Source organism: Lithobates pipiens, unplaced genomic scaffold, assembly GCF_037356315.1.
Source record: "Lithobates pipiens isolate NorthernLeopardFrog02 unplaced genomic scaffold, aLitPip1_a1.2 Scaffold_19, whole genome shotgun sequence".
Classification (NCBI taxonomy): Eukaryota; Metazoa; Chordata; class Amphibia; order Anura; family Ranidae; genus Lithobates; species Lithobates pipiens.
Genome location: NW_027507764.1, coordinates 518,841,297 through 518,862,656, shown reverse-complemented (window position 1 = coordinate 518,862,656; position 21,360 = coordinate 518,841,297). Strand labels below are relative to the sequence as shown.

General features: G+C 44.8%; 7 pseudogenes; all 7 read left to right on the top strand.

The window, feature by feature from the left end:
• Positions 1-9,735: 9,735 nt before the first annotated feature.
• LOC144000076 (5S ribosomal RNA) lies at positions 9,736-9,854 on the top strand (annotated as a pseudogene).
• Positions 9,855-9,953: 99 nt separating this feature from the next.
• On the top strand, positions 9,954-10,072 carry LOC143999295 (5S ribosomal RNA; annotated as a pseudogene).
• Positions 10,073-10,232: 160 nt separating this feature from the next.
• Positions 10,233-10,351, top strand: LOC143999912 (5S ribosomal RNA; annotated as a pseudogene).
• Positions 10,352-11,302: 951 nt separating this feature from the next.
• On the top strand, positions 11,303-11,421 carry LOC143999376 (5S ribosomal RNA; annotated as a pseudogene).
• Positions 11,422-11,742: 321 nt separating this feature from the next.
• LOC143999175 (5S ribosomal RNA) lies at positions 11,743-11,861 on the top strand (annotated as a pseudogene).
• Positions 11,862-11,961: 100 nt separating this feature from the next.
• Positions 11,962-12,080, top strand: LOC143998612 (5S ribosomal RNA; annotated as a pseudogene).
• A 100-nt stretch (positions 12,081-12,180) lies between these two features.
• On the top strand, positions 12,181-12,299 carry LOC143999257 (5S ribosomal RNA; annotated as a pseudogene).
• The last annotated feature ends 9,061 nt before the right edge of the window (positions 12,300-21,360 follow it).

The window sequence follows — 21,360 nt, the reverse complement described above, 5'->3', positions numbered from 1 at the left end:
CCGTATTACTTCTCTAGTTTCCTCATTCCCGATTGATTTCTCGCCAGCACAGATGCTTTTACATCACTCTCATATCCCTAGAAAAATGTATCATAAATCTCTTATTCTACACTTAATTAACGCAGCAAAAATGTGTATTCCAGCTCTATGGAACATTACTACTCCCCCATCCATTCTGGATTGGTTTAATCGTATATAAAAAATTAAATGCATGGAAGAATTGATTCATCAAGCGAATGATACTACTGATATCTTTAGGAAGATTTGGGATTCTTGGAATTGCTTTTGTAAATCCTCTGACTATGTGCAATTATCCTTACGATAATTTAGCGAATCTTTATTGTCATATACTGCATTTTGATATTTAAAGTTCCTATTTAATTTATTTATTTTTCTTAAATGCATGTCCATTTTATTTATGCTTATTTTAAGTTTGTATTGTTATTTTATTGTTCCATTATATATATATTTTTTTTATTTACTCTTGTATACCACAATAAATATTTATTGCAAAAAAAAAAAAGTAATTTGTTAAGTTATTGGCCGTTATTGTTTTGGCAGTACATAGTTTATTTTGATGTATGATAGTTTTATTGCACGCTTGATGTGGATGATTAAAATCGTGTAGTGAGTATAATCTATATTTAGCATAAGAATGAAAAGGCATAACATGGCAATGAGACAAACTCCATTAGAGATGTGAGCTAGATGAAATGATGAAATGTCTCTGTATATCCAAGATTGTCTTCTGTTATCACTTAGCCTACCCTCTAAATTCACTAGCCTCTCTATATACACCAGCATGTTTTCTGTTTTCTGTATACATTACTCTGTCTTCTTTATACCCTGGCCTGTCTTCTATATATACTACCCTCTCTGTTATACACTAGTTTCTCTGTATACACTAGCCGGTCTTCTGCATACAATAGCCTGTCTTCTGTATGCCCTAGCCTGTCTTCTGTATACATTAGTCTCTCTGTATAAACTAGCATCTCTCTATACCCCAAACTGTCCTCTGTAAACACTTGTCTCTCTTTATAGCCTGTCTAGCCTTTCTTCTGTACACACTAGCTTCTCTGTATACACTAATCAGGCTTCTATATAAAATAGCTTCACTGTATGCACTAGCCTCTCTGTATAATCTAGCCTCTCTTTATACCCTAGATAGTGTTCTGCATACACTAGCCTCACCGTAGAAGCCAGCCTTTATTCTGTATTCACTAGCCTTTCTTCTGTATGCTGTAGTCTTCTATATATACTAGCTTCTCTGTACACCCTTGCATCTCTGTAAACCCTGTGTAAACTAGCCAGTCTTATGTATACACTCGCCGACTGTATACACCAGACTCTCTGAATACACTAAACCCTCTGTATACCACAGCCTGTCTTCTGTATACACTAGACTGTAAAAATTAGCTAGAATACACCAGCCTGTCTTCTGTACCCACTAGATTCCCTGTATACACTACCCAGTCTTCTGTATACACTTGTCAGCTTGTATGTATACCCAAGCCTGTCTTCTGTATACACTAGTCTCTCTATATGCACTGTCCTATCTGTATACACTCGACTCTCTCTATACACTAACATCTTTGTATATACTAGCCTCTCTTTAAACTAGCCTCTCTGTGTACCCCAGCTTCACTGTTTACTCTAGCATCTCTGTATACTCAAGCCTATCTGCATACACGAGTCTGTATTCTGTATACACTAGCCTCTCTTTAAACTAGCCTCTCTGTATACCCCAGAATAACTGTATACTCTAGCCTCTCTGTATACACTAGCATTTCTGTATACATCACCCTATCTGTATTCACTAGCCTCTCTAAATACACTAGCTTTTCTTCTGAATATAATAGTCTCAGTCTCTCTCTATAACCAAGTCTGTTTTCTGTATACATTAGCATGTGTCCTGTATACACTAGCCTGTCTTCTTTATTCTCTAGCCTACCTTCTGTATACCTTAGCCTCTCTGTATAAACTAGCCTTCCTTCTATATACACTGCCATTTATGAGGTAAACAAAGATTCTAGTGTACATAAACGACAGGCTAGAGTATAAAGAGAGGATAGGGTATACAGAAGAAAGCCTAGTGTATACAGAACACAGGCTAGTACCCTGAGCCTGGGTGAGAGAGGATGAGGAGCATTAGGAGGGCTTGGTCTTTCACATCCGACCAAGTGTTCAGCATGATGTGGCTCAACACGTCCAGCTGCCGAAAATAAGGACAAGCATGGGAGGCACACAACACCCACTGTAACAGTGCTAGGTTCCTGCATTACAGAACCAGAACACCAGCAATAAGGGGTATCTTCAGGTGTATACTGTGCAGGAGGCACACAACACCCACTCTAACTTCTGCACTGCAGATGCCTGTATTGCAGAAATTGAACACCAGTAATAAAGGGTAGCTTCAGGTGTGTACTGTGCAGGAGGCACATAACACCCACTGTAACAGTGCTAGGTTCACAAGCAGTAAAGACACTGTCCATGCCTATCGTCCTCTTTCCCTGACCGCCGCAACACACTATACAAGGCCACCGCGCTGGCGGCCTTATATAGTGTGGGGTGTGTACTAAACCCCCTTGAGATATAATTGGCCACAGGAATACTGCCTGTGGTCAATTGTGGCTCTCCTCTCAGAGGATGTCCCATCTGTTCTTATTATATAGAACTTATTATGCTCCTCGTAAACTTTTTCAATTTGGCCGAACGGCCGGACGCAAGTTGCCCCTGGTGCGGGAACATGGGGGGAGACATGATGCACATGTTTTGGAGATGCCCGAAGTTGATCTGCAACTGGACGGATGTGACAGGAACCATTGATCGGGTGTTTGGAACCTCCACCAGGATGGAGGCGAAGTATTGTCTCCTGGGATTAGTTGAAGGAGTTGGAAACCCGGGAAGCAGCCAGATGGCAGTTCTGAGATGCCTATTTCAGGCAAGGAAACTGATTGCCCAACCCTGCTTAGCCTCCAATGTTGGCAATGACTTGTTTTTTTTCGCTTGTTTCCCAAGATGACCATGTTGGCGTTTGTCAAGATGGTTGAGAGTGCCCAAAGAGATCGCCTATGGCCCCATCACCTTGAAAGTGCCCGATCTTGTCTGATCTCGAAGGCTAAGCATTGTCGGGCCTGATTAGTAACTGGATGGAAGACCGACTGGGAAATACCAGGTGCCTTATGCTTATTTCTTGATCATACATCACGGGACACAGGATCATTACATAGTGGGTTATATAGGCACCTCTGGTGATTGGACACTGATTAACCCCAATTAAGGAAAATTACTTCCCTATATAACCCCTCCCATATGGGAGGCACCTCCATTTTTTCGCCTGTATCTATGGTGGTTGGTCACGTAAAACATGTGCTATGAAGAAAGCTCTGTGCAGGTCCCTGCGGGGGCCTAAGGGCTACAACAAACCGGATCCATATCTCGGGCCGATATTTTGACTCCCAAGATGATATGATACCCAGGCCCCGTCATCTGAAGAAACAAGGTTTTGCCTGTAAGTCCTCTCCTTATTGGAAGACTGGTCTCTGAGAAAACCAGACTTACTGTACTATTTACATAGTGGCACGAAAGTTTCTGGCAGAGTCTATTACAAGGTCCAGGTAGGAGGTTCTTCTGAGAAGGAACCCCAAAAAAAACCTGAAGGTTGTCACAATTCTGCCCGCCGTGATGGGTGAAGGCTGGAATCTGTCTGTTTTCATCAATTCCTGCGGCGAGGACAGGTAAGGGAAGTTAATCCTGTATAAATTATATTATGGATTTCTTCATTGAGTAGTTGTATGTCTTACCTGGTTTCCACCACTAGAGGGAGTAAGAGCAGCCTGATGCATACTTACATGCCTTTCAGATACACACGCTCAGTGAAGCCTGGTTCTCCCAGATGACTCACGTCTCCACTGCAATCTCTGCCACAATGAAGGTAATACAGGGGTCCCACGTAGTCTGGGGGTCCCAGGCAGCTCCGATGGCAATTCCCTTCCCCCCTGGATACCGGCGGTCCTCGTGCACACGCGTACACGCGTGCATGAGCGCCGAGCTCGCTCCCATGCTAATGGAGAAGGGGGGAGTGTGTTTGCGAGCCGTGTCGTTCGGTGTGCACGGCGCTGTACTGTGCAGGTGCCAGACGGCAGTTTTACAGCTCAGAGCGTCAGGGGGCTGTAAGTGGAGACATAGGAGCTGTAGACAGTAAGCATCCCACGGGATTGGATCCAGGCAAACCTAAGACACCTACTCAGCATCAGGTTGTGCAGTTTAAGCATATATATTTATTGTGAGACTTTAAGCACAATAGTGATTGCACTTTGCACTAGTACCTCTGCTTTGTAGCTTAGGACTATGTCTCCTTGTAAGAGGGTCTCAGGGGGAGATAACAAGGGCACTGGTAAGTCACCGCCTAAATCTAGGTGTTCTAAAAATGCCTGTAGGTTACCACCCCCCCCCTGCAAGACTGGAGTCAGCCTCACAGGATGAGTCAGTGCCCCTGTCAGGATTTGCAGCCTCTCCTAATATTTCAGCCCCGGTATACGTCACTGAGGACTCCCTTAGGGCTACATTGGAGGGTTTTGAAGGGAGAATCATGAATTTTATTTCAGCTTCCCTGAAAGATAGCAGGAAAAGGGGTAGATCCCCTCCCTCTGCTGAGATTCCTCTTTCAGAGGAAACTTCTGACAATGAGGAGAGATCCCTATCTTGGGACAGGGATCTTGAGCAGTCGGATGAATCAGAGGAAGAGGAAAGAGTCCCCTCCTCCCAGGCGCTCAGAAAACAGGTATTATACTGAATTGGTGCGTACCACATTCCGAATGCCTGCTGCTGAGATCGCTACGTCCTCTGTTTCTTCCCTGGGAGTCAGGAAAATCCCACAACCGGCCTTTTCCTTTCCAATTCATCCCTTAATGGATAAATTGTTGTATGAGGATTGGGGACATCCCGATAAACTGTTTTCTCCTCCTAAAAGGTTTTCTATGCTTTATCCTCTGGAGGAAAGTTTCACCATGAAATGGGGGGTCCCATCTGTCGATACGGCTGTTTCTTGCGTGAATAGAAACCTGACCTGTCCTTTGGATAATGCTCAGGTATTTAAAGATCCAACTGATAAGAAGCTGGAAACATTAATAAAAGTCTCCTTTTCCATGACTGGCGCTGTAGTGCAAGCTACAGTCACAGCTGTGGGGTTGTGTCAGTTCCTCAAGGATCAGGTTAAGCAGATGCTTGGCCTCCTTCCCAGTGAGGAAGTGGAGAATTATGCAGAAATACCTCAAATTCTGTGTTTCATGATTGATGCGATTTTGGATTCTGTCCAACAAGCATCTCGTTTGTCTCTCCTGTTGGTACACATGCGAAGGGCCCTATGGCTAAAGAATTGGGCAGCTGAGCTATCATGCAAGAAGCATTTGATTGGTTCCCGTTTAAAGGGGAACGTTTGTTTGGAGAAGAATTAGACAAATTCATCCAAAAAATTTCGGGGGGTAAATCTACTCTCCTTCCAGTCAAAAGGAGCAAACGTCCATCATTTAGGCGTTCTCTCTCTCCCGGAGCATCAAGCTCTAAGCAGTGGCGACGGCCTTCTCAACCCCCCTCTACAGGAAAGGCTCAAGGCCGGGCCCAGGGGCAGAAGAAATCCTGGGGGCGAAAGCCTGCCAAGAAGAGCCCGAAAGCTTCCTTGTGAAGGGGCGCCCCCGCTCGGCCAAGTGGGGGGAAGGCTCCTGCAGTTTTCAGAAGCCTGGCGGGAAGAGATCCAGGACGAGTGGGTGGTCTCTTCGGTATCCCTGGGCTACAAGCTGGAGTTTCAGGAGATTCCACCTTCTCGCTTTCTAAGGTCAAGGATCCCCAGGGACCCAGTAAAGCAAAGACCGCTATTTCTGGCCTTAGATCACTTACTATCCCAGGGGGTGATAGTAGAAGTGGACCCAAAAGAACAGGGTTCAGGGTTTTACTGGAATCTCTTCACCGTTCCAAAGCCAAATGGAAGTGTCAGACCTATCCTGGATCTGAAGGATCTGAACCGATTTTTACGCATCCGGTCCTTCCGAATATAGTCAATTCGCACTGTGGTCTCCTCCCTGCAAGGGGGAGAGTTTATGGCATCAATAGACATCAAGGATGCATATTTCCATGTGCCAATTTTTCCCGCACACCAAAAGTATCTAAGGTTCGCAGTAGAGCAGCACCATTTTCAATTTGTGGCTTTGCCGTTCGGGCCAGCTACGGCCCCTCGAGTCTTCACAAAGATTCTGGATCCTCTCTTGGAAAACCTAAGAGCTCAGGGTATAGCCATCATGGCTTATCTAGACGATTTGCTTCTCATAGAGAAAACAGTAGCGCTCCTGAACCACAGTGTTTCCAGAACGCTAGAACACCTGGAACGCCTAGGTTGGATTATAAACCTAGAAAAGTCGTCCCTACAGCCTGCTACCAGGTTGGAATACCTGGGTATGGTTATCGACACTGCTCAGGGCAAGGTGTTTCTACCAAGGCCAAAAGCCTTGGCCATTGGGGATCTGGTGCGCCTAATTCTGGGCAGAAGATCTTCCCCCATTTGGTTGTACATGAGACTGTTAGGGGAAATGGTCGCCTCCTTCGAGGCCGTTCCATTCGCCCAGTTCCACTCAAGGCCTCTGCAAAGATGCATCCTTGCGGCTTGGAACAGGAAGCCCCAATCCTTGGATCTTCCTATGCGTCTATCCCCAGGGACACGCAAGAGCCTCGTCTGGTGGTTACAAACCGAGAATTTGCTGAAAGGCAAAACTTTTCTTCCTCTTCTGTGGAAGATTATTATGACAGATGCCAGCCTGACAGGCTGGGGAGCAGTGTTGGAGGAGACGTGCTTGCAGGGGAAATGGTCTGCGATAGAGAAGCTATTGCCCATAAATGTCTTGGAGATCCGGGCAGTTTATATGGATCTCATAAACTGGTCTTTCAGACTACAGGGTCTCCCTGTTTGGGTTCAGTCCGACAATGCCACAGCAGTGGCCTATATCAATCACCAGGGCGGTACCAGGAGTCTGGTTGCGCAAAAAGAGGTGAATCGCATACTTGTCTGGGCAGAAAGGCATGTTCCATGCCTTTCTGCAGTCTTCATTCCAGGAGTGGAAAATTGGCAGGCGGATTTTCTGCGCCACCAGCAGTTGTGCCCAGGAGAATGGGCTCTGCACCCCGACGTGTTTTGGAACATATGTCGCAGGTGGGGTACTCCAGACCTAGATCTGTTTGCGTCCAGGTTCAACAGAAAACTGGACAAATTTGTGTCAAAGACAAGAGATGGTACGACCGTGGTACGCAGAGATCATGAAGTTGGCAGTAGGCAGGCCGTGGATCCTCCTTCTCCGGCCAGATCTGCTCTCACAGGGTCCTGCTTTATACAGTCTGAATTTGACGGTTTGGCTACTGAGACCCACATTCTGAGAGACCGTGGGCTTTCAGGGCCAGTCCTTTCTACTCTGGTCAATGCCAGAAAGCCGGCCTCCAGGCTTATTTACTACAGAATCTGGAGGGCATATGTTTCCTGTTGTGAACTCAGGGAATGTCATCCTGGAAAGTATGTCATTAGCAGAATCTTGGCCTTCCTCCAGTCAGGCCTAGAAATGAATTTGGCCGTAAGCACTATCAAGGTGCATATTTCGGCCTTGTCAGTGTTTTTTCAGAAACCACTTGCATCGCATTCCCTGGTACGGGCTTTCATCCAGGGGGCTATGCGGATAAGGCCGCCAGTCAAACCTCCGGTATGCCCATGGGATCTGAATTTGATTCTCTCAGCTTTGCAGGGGCAACTTTTTGAACCTTTGCATCAGGCTTCGTTAGTTCTTTTGACTAAAAAATTGGTTTTCTTGGTAGCCATATCCACGGCTAGAAGAGTGTTAGAACTAGCAGCTCTCTCCAGTAAAGAACCGTATCTAATTATTCATAAGGACCTGGTGGTAATGCGTCCCAACAGGTCCTTTCTGCCTACGGTGGTTTAAGGATTCCATTTGAATCAAGATGTAACCCTACCATCCTTTTATCTGGACCCACAGTCCGCAGAAGAAGAATCTTTGCACACTTTGGATGTGGTAAGGGCAATCAGTATCTATCTTCAGGCAACTGCACAGATAAGGAAAACTGATTGCTTATTTATTTTGCCGGAAGGCCCTAGGAAGGGTCAGGCGGCATCAAAATCCACTCTCTCAAGGTGGATTAGACAGATTATTTCTCAGGCCTATAGTGTTAAAGGGAAGATCCCTCCTTTTCAAGTGAAAGCGCACTCAACTAGGGCTGTAAGTGCTTCTTGGGCAGTGCATCACCAGGCCTCCCTGGCTCAGATCTGTAAGGCTGCAACTTGGTCATCAGTCCACACATTCACCAGATTCTATCAGGTGGATGTCAGAGGGCAAGAGGATATCGCCTTTGGGTGCAGTGTACTGCAGACTGCAGTTTAGGTCCTCCGGTCCTTGGCGGTCTATATATTATGATCTGTGTCTCCCTCCCCTCAATCTGAGCATTGCTTTGGGACATCCCACTATGTAATGAAGCTCCTGTGTCCCGTGATGTATGATCAAGAAAATAGGATTTTTATATACAGCTTACCTGTAAAATCCTTTTCTTGAGAGTACATCACGGGACACAGGGCTCCCACCCCTCTTGGGTTTTACGTGGTTTCCTATTGCTTTGCTACAAAACTAAGGTGCCTCCCATATGGGAGGGGTTATATAGGGGAGGAATTATCCTTAATTGGGGGTTAACCAGTGTCCAATCACCAGAGGTGCCTATATAACCCACTATGCAATGAAGCTCCTGTGTCCCGTGATGTACTGAAAGTGCCGATCTTGTCTGATCTCGGAGGCTAAGCATTGTCGGGCCTGATTAGTAACTGGATGGGAGACCGACTGGGAATGCCATGCTGTTGGCGTTGACATGTTTTTTTTTTTCCGCTTGTTTCCCAAGGTGACCATCTTGGCATTTGTCAAGAGGGCTGAGAGAGCCCAAAGAAAACTCCTACGGCCACATCACCCTGAAAGTGCCCGATCTCATCTTATCTCAGAGGCTAAGCAGGGTCTGGCCTGGATAGTACCTAATTACAGGTGCCGTAGGAATCTTTTTATATTGTTGGCTTTGACCTGTTTTTTTTTGCTTGTTTCCCAAGGTGACTATTTTAGCATCTGTCAAGAGTTTTGAGTATGTCCCGAAGCGTTCGCCTAAGGCCACATCACCCTGAAAGTGCCCGATCTCAGAAGCTAAGCAGGGTCTATGTTGTTGGCGTTGACCTGTTTTTTTTTTTCACTTTTTTCCCAAGATGACCATCTTGGCATTTGTCAAGAGGGTTGAGAGTGTCTGAATAGAACACCTGTGGCCACATCACCCTGAAAGCGCACAATCTCATCTGATCTCAGAGGCCTAGCAGTGAATACCAGGTGCCGTAGGCTTCTTTTTATGTTGTTGGTGTTGACCTGTTTATTTTTGCTTGTTTCCCAAGGTGACCATCTTGGCGTTTAACAAGAGGGTCGAGAGTGCCCAAAGAGATCACCTACGGCCCCATCACCCTGAAAGCACCCGATCTTGTCTGATCTCGGAGGCTAAGCAGTGTCTGGCCTGGTTAATACCAGGATAGGAGAACGTCTGTGAATAACAGGTGCCGTAGGCTTCTTTTTATGTTATTGGCCTTGACCTGTTTTTTTTTTTTTCACTTGTTTCCCAAGTTGACCATCTTGGCATTTGTCAAGAGGGTTGAGAGTGTCCGAAGAGATCACCTACGGCCCCATCACACTGAAAGTGCCCAATCTCGTCTGATCTCGGAGGCTAAACAGTGTCAGGCCTGGTTAGTACCTGGATGGGAGACCGCCTGGGAATACCAGGTGCCATAGGCTTCTTTTTATGTTGTTGGCTTTGACCTGTTTTTTTCGCTTGTTTCTGAAGGCGACCATCTTGGCGTTTGTCAAGAGGGTTGGGCGTGTCTTGAAGAGAATGCTTATGGCCACATCACCGTGAAAGCACCCGATCTCGTCTGATTTCAGAGGCTAAGCAGTGTCAGGCCTGGTTAGTACCTGGATGGGAGACTGCCTGGGAAGACCAGGTGCCATAGAAGGATCTGGCCTGGTTAGTGTCTTGATTGGGAGATCGCCTGGGAATACCGGATGCCGTAGGCTTCTTTTTATGTTGTTGGCTTTGACCTGTTTTTTTTAGCTTTTTTCCCAAGGTGAGCATCTTGGCCTTTGTCAAGAGGCTTCAGAGTGCCCAAAGAGAGTGCCTACGGCCAAATCACCCTGAGAGAGCCCAATCTCATCTGATCTTGGAGTCTAAGCAGCGATGGGCCTGGTTAGTACCTGGACGGGAGACAGCCTGGGAATACCAGGTGCCGTAGGCTTCTCATTATGTTGTCGGCGTTGACCTGTTTTTTTTCCCTTTTTTCCCAAGGTGACCATCTTGCCATTTGTCAAGAGGGTTGAGAGTGCACAAAGAAATTTCCTACGGGCACAACACCCTTAAAGCACCCAATCTTGTCTGGTCCCAGAGGCTAAGCAGGGTTGGGCCTGGTTTGTACCTGGATGGGAGACCGCCTGGGTTTTCCAGATGCCGCAGGCTTCTTTTTATGTTGTTGGTGTTGACCTGTTTTTTTCCGCTTGTTTCCCAAAGTGATCATCTTGGCATTTGTCAAGAAGGTAGAGAGTGCTTAAAGAGATCGCTTACAGCAGCATCACCCTGAAAGCACCCTATCTCTTCTGATCTCGGAGGCTAAGAAGGGTTGGGCCTTGTTAGTACTTGAATGGGAGACGGCCTTGGAATACCAGGTGCCGTATTCTTCTTTTCATGTTGTTGGCGTTGACTTGGTTTTTTTCGCTTGTTTCCCAGGGTGACTATCTTGGCATTTTTCAAGAGGGATGAGAGTGCCAAAAGAGATTGCCTATGGGCACATCACCCTGAAAGCACCCAATCTCCTCTGATCTCAGAGGCTAGAAAGGGTCGTGCCTTGTTAATACCTGGATGGGAGACCGCCTGGGAATACTAGGTGCTGTAGGTTTCTTTTTATGTTGTTGGCGTTGATTTGATTTTTTGTTTGCGTCCCAAGGTGACCATCTTGGCGTTTGTCAAGAGGGTTGAGCGTGCCTGAAAAAAATCTGCTATGGCTGCATCATCCTGAAAGAACCCAATCTCATTTGATCTCAGAGGCTAAGCAGGGTTGGGACCTGGTTAGTACCTGGATGGGAGACCGCCTGGGATTTCTCAATGCCATAGGCTTTTTTTTTAAGTTGTTGCTTGATTCCCAAGGGGACCATCTTGGCATTTGTCAAGAGGGTTGAAAGTGCCTGAAGGGATTGCCTACGGGCACATCACCCTGAAAGCACCCGATCTCATTTGATGTTGGAGGCTAAGAAGAGTCGGGCCTTGTTAGTACGTGGATGGGAAACCGCCTGGGAATACCAGGTGTCGTAGGTTTCTTTTTATGTTGTTGGCGTTGATTCGTTTGTTTTTTTCCGCTTGTTTCCCAAGGTGACCATCTTGGCATTTGTCAAGAGAGTTGAGAGTGCCCAAAGAGATCGCTTACAGCAGCATCACCCTGAAAAAGCCCTATCTCTTCTCATCTCTGAGGCTAAGAAGGGTTGGGCCTAGTTAGTACCTGGATGGGAGATGGCGTTGGAATACCAGGTGCCGTATTCTTCTTTTTATGTTGTTGACATTGACCTGTCTTTTTTCGCTTGTATCTCAAGGTGACTATCTTGGCATTTGTCAAGAGGGTTGAGAGTGCCCAAAGAGATTGCATATGGTCACATAACCCTGAAAGCGCCCGATCTCCTCTGATCTCAGAGGCTAAACAGGTTTGGGCCTTGCTAGTACCTGGATTGGAGACAACCTGGGAATACTAGGTGCTGTAGGCTTCTTTTTATGTTGTTGGCGTTGACTTGTTTTTGTTTTGTTTGTTTACCAAGGTGACCATCTTGGTGTTTGTCAAGAGGGTTGAGAGTGCCTGAAGAGCTTGCCTATGGCCACATAACCCTGAAAGCACCAGATCTCGTCTGATCTCAGAGACTAAACAGGGTCGGGCCTTGTTAATACCTGGATGGGAGACCACCTGGGAATACTAGGTGCTGTAGACTTCTTTTTATGTTGTTGGCGTTGACTTGCTTTTTTTTTGTTTCTTTCCCAAGGTGACCATCTTGGCGTTTGTCAAGAGAGTTGAGAGTGCCTGAAGATATTGGCTACGGCCACATCACCCTGAATCTGTTCCATCTCGTCTGATCTTGGAGGCTAAGCAGGGTCGGGCCTGGTTAATGCCTGGATGGGAGACCGCATGGGAATACCAGGTGTCGTAGGCTTCTTTTTTTTTTTCAAATATAATTTTTTCTCCAAACAGGGGAAGACGGTCCCCCGAGTACATAATGCAACAGAGAAATACAGAGCAAAAAGCAGCTGAACAATACTTGATACAGGTATATTCGCAACTGTGAGTCTGCCTTCCATCAATCATAATGATTCAAGGCACGGATAAAGTACTGTACCAAGATCCAGGGTCACACAAACCAGAGGTCCCTCCGGCATAATCCATCCAGAGGGGGGGGGGTGGGGCCGTCTTTCCCAATTTTCCACTTTTTCCAGAAGAGAGAGTGGGTGGAGGGGGTGAGAGAAAGGGGAGGAAGGCAGAAAAGAGAAGGGGTGAAAGATCAGGAAAGGAGAAGAGGGGATGAGACACAATGGCAGCCACTGTCCAAGGGGCCAGTCAAGGAAAGCTCAGAGCACTAAGGTGATAGCAGGCGACATCCTTCCAGCCAGAATATAAAGGTATTCCAGATGTCCCAGGTTTGTTTAAAAAATTCTTGTTTACCTTATGATGTGAGGATCAAGTCCTCAATTTTTTTTAATGTCCTCTATTTTCCTAAGCCATTAATGAAAGGGGGGGAACATTTTTTCCAATAGAGAGGGATGCAGGATTTCGCCGCATTTATCACATGCCGTAAAATTGATTTTTTGTACTTCTTAATGGGAATCTGTGAATGGTGCAAGAGAAAGAATGCAGCCTCTTCCGGGATGGAGAAGTCTGTGAATTTTTGTGTTATGCATCGGATCTCTGTCCAGAAGTCCACCAAGCTAGGGCAGGACCAAAAAATGTGGAGCAACGTGCCCTCTTCTTCTCCACACCTCCAGCATATGTTCGAGGAAGAGGGGAATTATTTATGCAGCTTTGATGGTGTCAAATACCACCTGGTGAGAAGTTTAAAATTTGTCTCCTGTATCTTCGTGCACAGCGAGGTTTTGAGAGCCAAAGTGATAATGCGGGTTCTCTGTGCTGGGGAAAACGAGCAATTAAGGTCCTTTTCCCAGTTGGACAGACAGGTTAAGTGTGGGTGATCTGTTTGAGAGAGAATGTGGACCAAAGGGCCTTCGCTCCTGCATAGAGTCTCAAACTCCGTCTGAGGGCGGGCGAAAGTTTGAGTATTGGGGATGGAATGAAAAAAATGATGTTATTGCGCCGCTCTCCAAAAAGGCAGTTGGAAAAGCCCTGTCGAATCTGTTAGGGTTGAGAAAGAAGGCCATTTTCCATCAATGACGAATTTAGACGCATGGTCTAGGTTGGAATTTCTAAGTGGGTCCCCGGTTCAAAGTTCGGATGGCCACGTATAGGGAATAGGGGGGAAGTCAAAGACGTGAGTGTGTTTTGGGTAGCGATCAGGTGACTGACTTTCAATGAAGCCCCTATAGTGGGATGTGACGTCAATTCTGTGGGTAAATCCTTATAGCACCAAATGGCGCTTCTTAGCGGAATTCGGGAGTGAGATTGTCCTAGTTGCACCCAGAGCTTCGAAAGTTTGTTTCCATTCCAGTCCAATACACGCCCCAGATGGGAGGCCAGGTAGTAGCATCGCAAGTCAGGGAGAACCAACCCTCCCTGTTGTTTAGACAATTTCAGCTGTGACCACTTAAGTCTGGGATTTTTGTGGGCCCAGTTAAATTGAGTGAGCAGGGATTGAGCTTGCTTAAAAAAACGGGACTGGAATCTGGATCGGGAGAGCTTGGAAAAGATAGGTAAATTTAGGGAGTATGTTCATTTTAGCATCTTTAGCATTTTTGCATCTCCTGAACCAGGAATGGAAGCCAGAATGCCACCCGTGAAGCAAACTGCGGATCTTAGTGACAAGGGGTGGGGGGAAGTTCAACATAAACGTACGCGCGTTGTCCGGTGGAATGTAAGTACCTAAGTACTTAAGGGCTGTATGGGTCCATTTAAATTGAAAATTGGACTGCAATTCTAGTAACGTTTGCGGGGGGACTGCGACCCCCATGGCCTCTGATTTCAAGAAGTATCCCGTATATCTGGAATTCCCGAAGGAGATTTTGCAAGGAAACTCTGGGATTCGTCAACGAGAACAGCATGTCATCTACGTAGGCAGATGTCTTGCACTCAATAGTACCCATTTGGAGTCCCGTTATGTCTGAGTTTTGTCGAATTGTGGAGAGAAAGGGTTCCAATGACAGTGCGAATAATAGGGGCGACAGGGGGCAACCCTGTCTGGTCCCATTCTGGATGTCAAGGGGAGATGAGAGCACCCCATTCACTTTGAGTTGAGCTGAAGGGCGTGAGTATATCTTACTTATCCATGCCAGCATCCATTCACTCAGACCTATATGGCGAAGGACCGAGAATATGAATGTCCATTTGACCTGATCAAAAGCCTTCTCGGCATCAGTACTCATGAAAAGACAAGGGGTCCCAGATGACTTTGCTTTATGGACCAGGGTAAGCACCTTAATGGTGTTGCCCCTATCTTCCCTGGTGGGAATAAAACCTAACTTGTCAATATGTATAAGGGACTGCAAGTGCTGTGCCAATCACGTGGCGAGGATTTTAGAGAATCGTTTTAGGACCGAATTTAGGAGGGAAATGGGTCTGTAGCTCCCACATAGGCCCGGGTCTTTGCCCTCCTTAGGTACAAACGAGATGTGGGCTCTAAGGGTATCCTCAGGAAAATCCCCATTCGAGCTCAGAGTATTCAATAAATTCACCAAGCGCAGGCCGAGAATAGGGAGGAAGGTCTGATAGTATTGTGCGGTATATCCGTCAGGGCCCGGAGCCTTACCCACCTTCGGAGGTCCCACAGCCATCTGGACTTCTTCCAGTGTGATCGGGTTCTCCAAGTACTCCCGTGATTCCGATGAGAGGGTTGGTAGACCACAACCGGTTACATATCTGTCTATATTGTCCTGTCCGGACCCCGAATCGGGCAGGTTGTAGAGAGCAGAGTAGCATTTTTCAAAGACTTTGGTTATTTGGGTTGGGGTAGAGGCCCTCTGGCCATTCTCATCTATCAACTGTTGTATGTAAGAGGCAGATTTCAACTCCTTTACCGACCTGGCAAAGATTTTTCCGCATTTGTCCCCTGACTCCTACGTCAGTTTACGACAAAACTGGAGTGCTGCTTTTGCTTTATAATGGAATAGGTCAGTAATCTGGGTACGGAGTGTCCCCAATTCAATCTCTAAGGTCCGTGAGGGGGCATGTTTATATTTCACTTCCACAGAGGCAAGTTCACAAAACAGATTAGCAATTTGTTCCTTCCGTGTTCGTTTGATGCGTGCCCCGTGCCTGATAAGTACCCTGCGGAGTACTGATTTGTGAGCCTCCCAAATTATCCCCGGGTCGCAGTCCTGCGTTTAGTTTTCTTGGAAATAAAGGTCCAATTCCCTGGTCACATCTGCTAAAACTTCCGGTATCTGGAGGAGGCTCTCATTAAGGTGCCAGAATAGAGACCTAGGTGAGGGGTTCCTAGAGAGGGTGTAGGTAAGGGCTACAGGAGCGTGGTCAGACCAAGTAATATGGCCGATGGAGGAAGAGCTCACCAAGTGCAGTTGGTCATGTGGAATCAAGAAGAAGTCTATCCTGAAGTATGATTTGTGAGGGGAAGAGCAAAAAGAGTAGTCCCTTTATCCGGAGTGTTGCAGACACCTGACATCAACTAATTGGTCATTCAGTAAGCACTTAGTAATCCGCTTTCTAGAGGAAATGAGGAGCGAGGAGCAAGAGGCAGAAGTGTCAACCGATGGCGAAAGGGGACATTAAAGTCCCCACCTAATATCAACTGGCCATCCCGAAAGTCACATAATCTGTGCAGGGTAGTTCTGAGGAATGTGTCTTGGTGATCATTGGGAGCGTACACAGTGGCAAATGTAAAAAGGAGCTCTCCAATGTGGCCCCTAAGAAAAAGATATCGCCCCCAGGGTCCACCAGAGAATCCTGGAGAACCGAGGGGAGCCTGCTAGAGATCAGAATGGAGATTCCCTTGGTCTTAGAGGAGGGGTTAGTAGAGTGGTAGACCTTAGGGAAGGATCTTGACCATAGAAAGGGGAGGCTAGTATTTTTAAAATGTGTTTCTTGTATAAAGGTCACATCAGTACAGGAAGTCTTCAGTTCTCACAGGAGGATCACCCGTTTTTCAGAGGAGTTCAGTCCCTTAACGTTTAGAGAGGTGACCTTGACTGAGTCTGCCATCGCTCCTCGGGGAGGGGAAGGGGGACGTCAGAGAAAAGCAAAGAAAGTTGAACCAAGGTAGGTATTGGGTAGGTAATGGATGGCGGGAACTAAGGGGGACTATTGGTAACTGTCCCCATTGGTAACCTTTAATAAAGTTAACACGGCTACGTACAGCAAAGTTTGAGCTAAGCAGCTAAATATTCCTTTATATTGCAGAGCTTAAGTATTGCAGTTGAAAAGAGATCGGAAGCGTTTTTTGCAGTAGCTTCAAAATGACTGAGCATCATTTCATTACTCTAAATGCAAAAGTTATCCCGGTAGCACTGATATTAGATGAGTTATCGTTGTAGTACAAATTCAGTTTCCTATAGCAGAGAGATACCAGCTAAATGTAAGAAGAGCAATTGAACTGTTCACATCGGTAGCATTGCATTACTCTTAATATGTGAAGCGTGTAAAGAAGCAAAAGATGGTTTTGTATTATCCTAAAAGTAGCAGTATACGTAATAAAGGTGAGTAGGTTACCTGGATTTAGACATAGCAAACCCTATAATCTAATTTAGCAAAATTAGAAAGGATAATATTGAGACAGTATATACAGGTCGAGTTTACGTGGAAATACACAAAATATCTAGCTTACCTTTATATTGTCCAATAGAGCCTTGCAAAGTAATACTAAGGCAGAATATAAGACTAGCAATTAGATGAGATGATTGCTGTAATCATAAAATATCAGCAACTTGTCTTTAAGGATGAGAAAGTATAATAACCGGAAAAGTATGAAATTTTAAAGAGACAAATTGCATTAGAGATGTGAGATAGACATGAAATGTCAATCCCCCATTGGTTACTTACATGTAACGCGGCTACATACAGCAAAGTGTGAGGTAAGCAGCTAAAGGGTATACATTATTTAAGAGTAAATTGACGTAGCTTGTAAATTCCAACGTGTAAATCGTTCCATTAATTTTGTTACGCACGAAGACGAATTACACTGACTTTTTTCCGTTTCTACTGGTTATCCGCATAATGTATCAGTAACCCTGAACATTAATAGTGATAGACAGTTTACAATAGGATGTATGCTTGATGCGAATGTAAAATAGTTGCATTATGTGTTATTAATGTAATCAAACTTTATTGCTATCCTTTGCTACTGCAACCACTTCTCAATCAAGTAAACCGTCCCACTGCTGTTCTCGCATTTTGCTGCTGTTAAAAGGTTTAAAAAAGATGGTTTTGTGTGAATTTTGCTTTAACGTAAAATTAGCTGTAGACATTATAACTATGGTTACGTTTACAATGATTTAGAGATAGTAATCTCTATAATATAATAATAATAAGTATATTGAGGCAGTATATATAGGTCGAGATAAAGTGAATACACAAAAGGGATCAAGGGATAATTGCAAAGTAATATCCTCATTAGGGCAGAATGTCGGAATAGCAACGAGATTAGATGGTTGCAACATAACACGAAATATGAGCACGGCTAAAATACAGAAAAACAGTACATTATTTAAGAGTACAGTAGAATATAGTATAAATTATTTAAGATTAAATTGACTTAGCTTGAAAAAATCTAAGTTTAAATCGTTGAGTAAATCGTAAATTTATCAGCTAAGTTAATTCTGAGATTATGATTAATTTGACAATTCCATTATGCGGTCCATTTTACTGGTATAATCATAATGTAATATCAGTAATTGCTATCAGTAAATGTTAAAATTTTAAACGGTTTACATTAGGATGTGGAATTGATATGGATTTAAAAGTGGTACATTAATTTTCTGAAGCATATGGCAGAAAGACGGCTTACACTGCTTTTCTCACATTTTGCTGCGGTAAAAAGAAATTTTTTGTCACTGTGTTTTAACTGTGACTTATTTGCTTATGTCATGACAGCTTGATACTGGTTGAGCAATAAAACTGTTTTATTAAGATGTAAGACTAGTTTTATTCTCTACATATATGCTTGTCAGAGAGTTGTATAAAATAGGCGACCAGTAAGACGAAGTATCGCTGTTCAACGGTAAGAGATTGAAAGCTTAGCTTGATTGTATAAATTTAAAGGATATCCCGATCTTTGCCTTACACAATCCTATTATTATTATTAAGATCCTAGTGCCGAGAGATACTCAGTTAATGTCAGAGATACTCGGTTAATGTCAGAAAAGCAATAAAATTGTTTACATCGTTAGCGATCGTCATACTCATAATATGTGCAGCATGTCTGGTAGCAAATGGATGGTTTTGTGAACATTTTGCATTACCGTACAATTAGCGGTAGACTTAATCGAAGTGACTAGATTTAACTGGTTTTGAGATAGTACTCTCTATTTCTATTAATAAATAAAGCAAAATAAGTCAGGATGGTGTGTCGTCAGTGGTGATATCAAAGTGACAGTTGATGTGGAGAATTACAAATATGCAAAATAGAGCAAAAGAGTGCAAAGTTTATTTTGTTAAGTCATTGACTGATAAGTCATGTTTTAAGTTATTGGGCGTTATTGTTTTGGCAGTACATAGTTTATTTTGATGTATGATAGTTTTATTGCATGCTTGATGTGGATGATTAAAATCGTGTAGTGAGTATAATCTATATTTAGCATAAGAATGAAAAGGCATAACATGGCAATGAGACAAACTCCATTAGAGATGCGAGCTAGATGAAATGATGAAATTTGTCTGTACATCCAAGATTGTCTTCTGTTATCACTTAACCTACCCTCTAAATTCACTAGCCTCTCTATATACACCAGCATGTTTTCTGTTTTCTGTATACATTACTCTGTCTTCTTTATATCCTGGCCTGTCTTCTATATACACTCTGTTATACACTAGTTTCTCTGTATACACTAGCCGGTCTTCTGCATACAATAGCCTGTCTTCTGTATACACTAGCTTCTCTGTATACACTAAAATAGCTTCACTGTATGCACTAGCCTCTCTGTATAATCTAGCCTCTCTTTATACCCTAGATAGTGTTCTGCATACACTAGCCTCTCCGTAGAAGCCAGCCTTTGTTCTGTATTCACTAGCCTTTCTTCTGTATGCTGTAGTCTTCTATATATACTAGTTTCTCTGTACACCCTTGCATCTCTGTAAACACTGTGTAAACTAGCCAGTCTTGTGTATACACTCGCCGACTGTATACACCAGGCTCTCTGAATACACTAAACCCTCTGTATACCACAGCCTGTCTTCTGTATACACTAGACTGTAAAAATTAGCTAGAATACACCAGCCTGTCTTTTGTCCCCACTAGACTCTCTATATACACTACCCAGTCTTCTGTATACACTGTCAGCTTTGATGTATACCCAAGCCTGTCTTCTGTATACACTAGTTTCTCTATATGCACTGTCCTTTCTGTATACACTTGACTCTCTCTATACACTAACCTCTCTATATACACTAACATCTTTATATATACTAGCCTCTCTTTAAACTAGCCTCTCTGTGTACCCCAGCCTCACTGTTTACTCTAGCATCTCTGTATACTCAAGCCTATCTGCATACACGAGTCTGTATTCTGTATACACTAGCCTCTCTTTAAACTAGCCTCTCTGTATACCCCAGAATAACTTTATACTCTAGCCTCTCTGTATACACTAGCATTTCTGTATACATCACCCTATCTGTATTCACTAGCCTTCCTTCTATATACACTGCCATTTATGAGGTAAACAAAGAGTCTAGTGTACATAAACGACAGGCTAGAGTATAAAGAGAGGATAGGGTATACAGAAGAAAGCCTAGTGTATACAGAACACAGGCTAGTACCCTGAGCCTGGGTGAGAGAGGATGAGGAGCATTAGGAGGGCTTGGTCTTTCACATCCGACAAAGTGTTCGGCATGATGTGGCTCAACACATCCAGCTGCCGAAAATAAGGACAAGCGTGGGAGGCACACAACACCCACTGTAACAGTGCTAGGTTCCTGCATTACAGAAACAGAACACCAGCAATAAGGGGTATCTTCAGGTGTATACTGTGCAGGAGGCACATAACACCCACTGTAACAGTGCTAGGTTCCCGAGCAGTAAAGACACTGTCCATCCCTATCGTCCTCTTTCCCTGACCGCCACAACACACTATACAAGGCCGCCGTGCTGGCGGCCTTATATAGTGTGGGGTGTGTACTAAACCCCCTTGAGATATAATTGGCCACAGGAATACTGCCTGTGGTCAATTGTGGCTCTCCTCTCAGAGGATGTCACATCTGTTCTTATTATATAGAACTTATTATGCTCCTCGTAAACTTTTTCAATTTGGCCGAACGGCCGGACGCAAGTTGCCCCCGGTGCGGGAACATGGGGGGAGACATGATGCACATGTTTTGGAGATGCCTGAAGTTGATTTGCTACTGGACGGAGGTGACAGGAACCATTGATCGGGTGTTTGGAACCTCCACCAGGATGGTGGCGAAGTATTGTCTCCTGGGATTAGTTGAAGGAGTTGGAAACCCGGGAAGCAGCCAGATGGCAGTTCTGAGATGCCTATTTCAGGCAAGCAAACTGATTGCCCAACCCTGCTTAGCCTCCAATGTTGGCAATGACTTGGATTTTTTCGCTTGTTTCCCAAGATGACCATGTTGGCGTTTGTCAAGATGGTTGAGAGTGCCCGAAGAGATCGCCTATGGCCCCATCACCTTGAAAGTGCCCGATCTTGTCTAAGCATTGTCGGGCCTGATTAGTAACTGGATGGAAGACCGACTGGGAATACCAGGTGCCGTATGCTTATTTCTTGATCATACATCACGGGACACAGGATCATTACATAGTGGGTTATATAGGCACCTGTCATGGTCGTCCCCAAAATCCAGCGGCCCATGGAAGACCTATTCACAGAATCCCTTCGTTGAGCGCTAATAGGTTTCCCTGGGCGTGCGTTGGCGCGAACGGACGCACG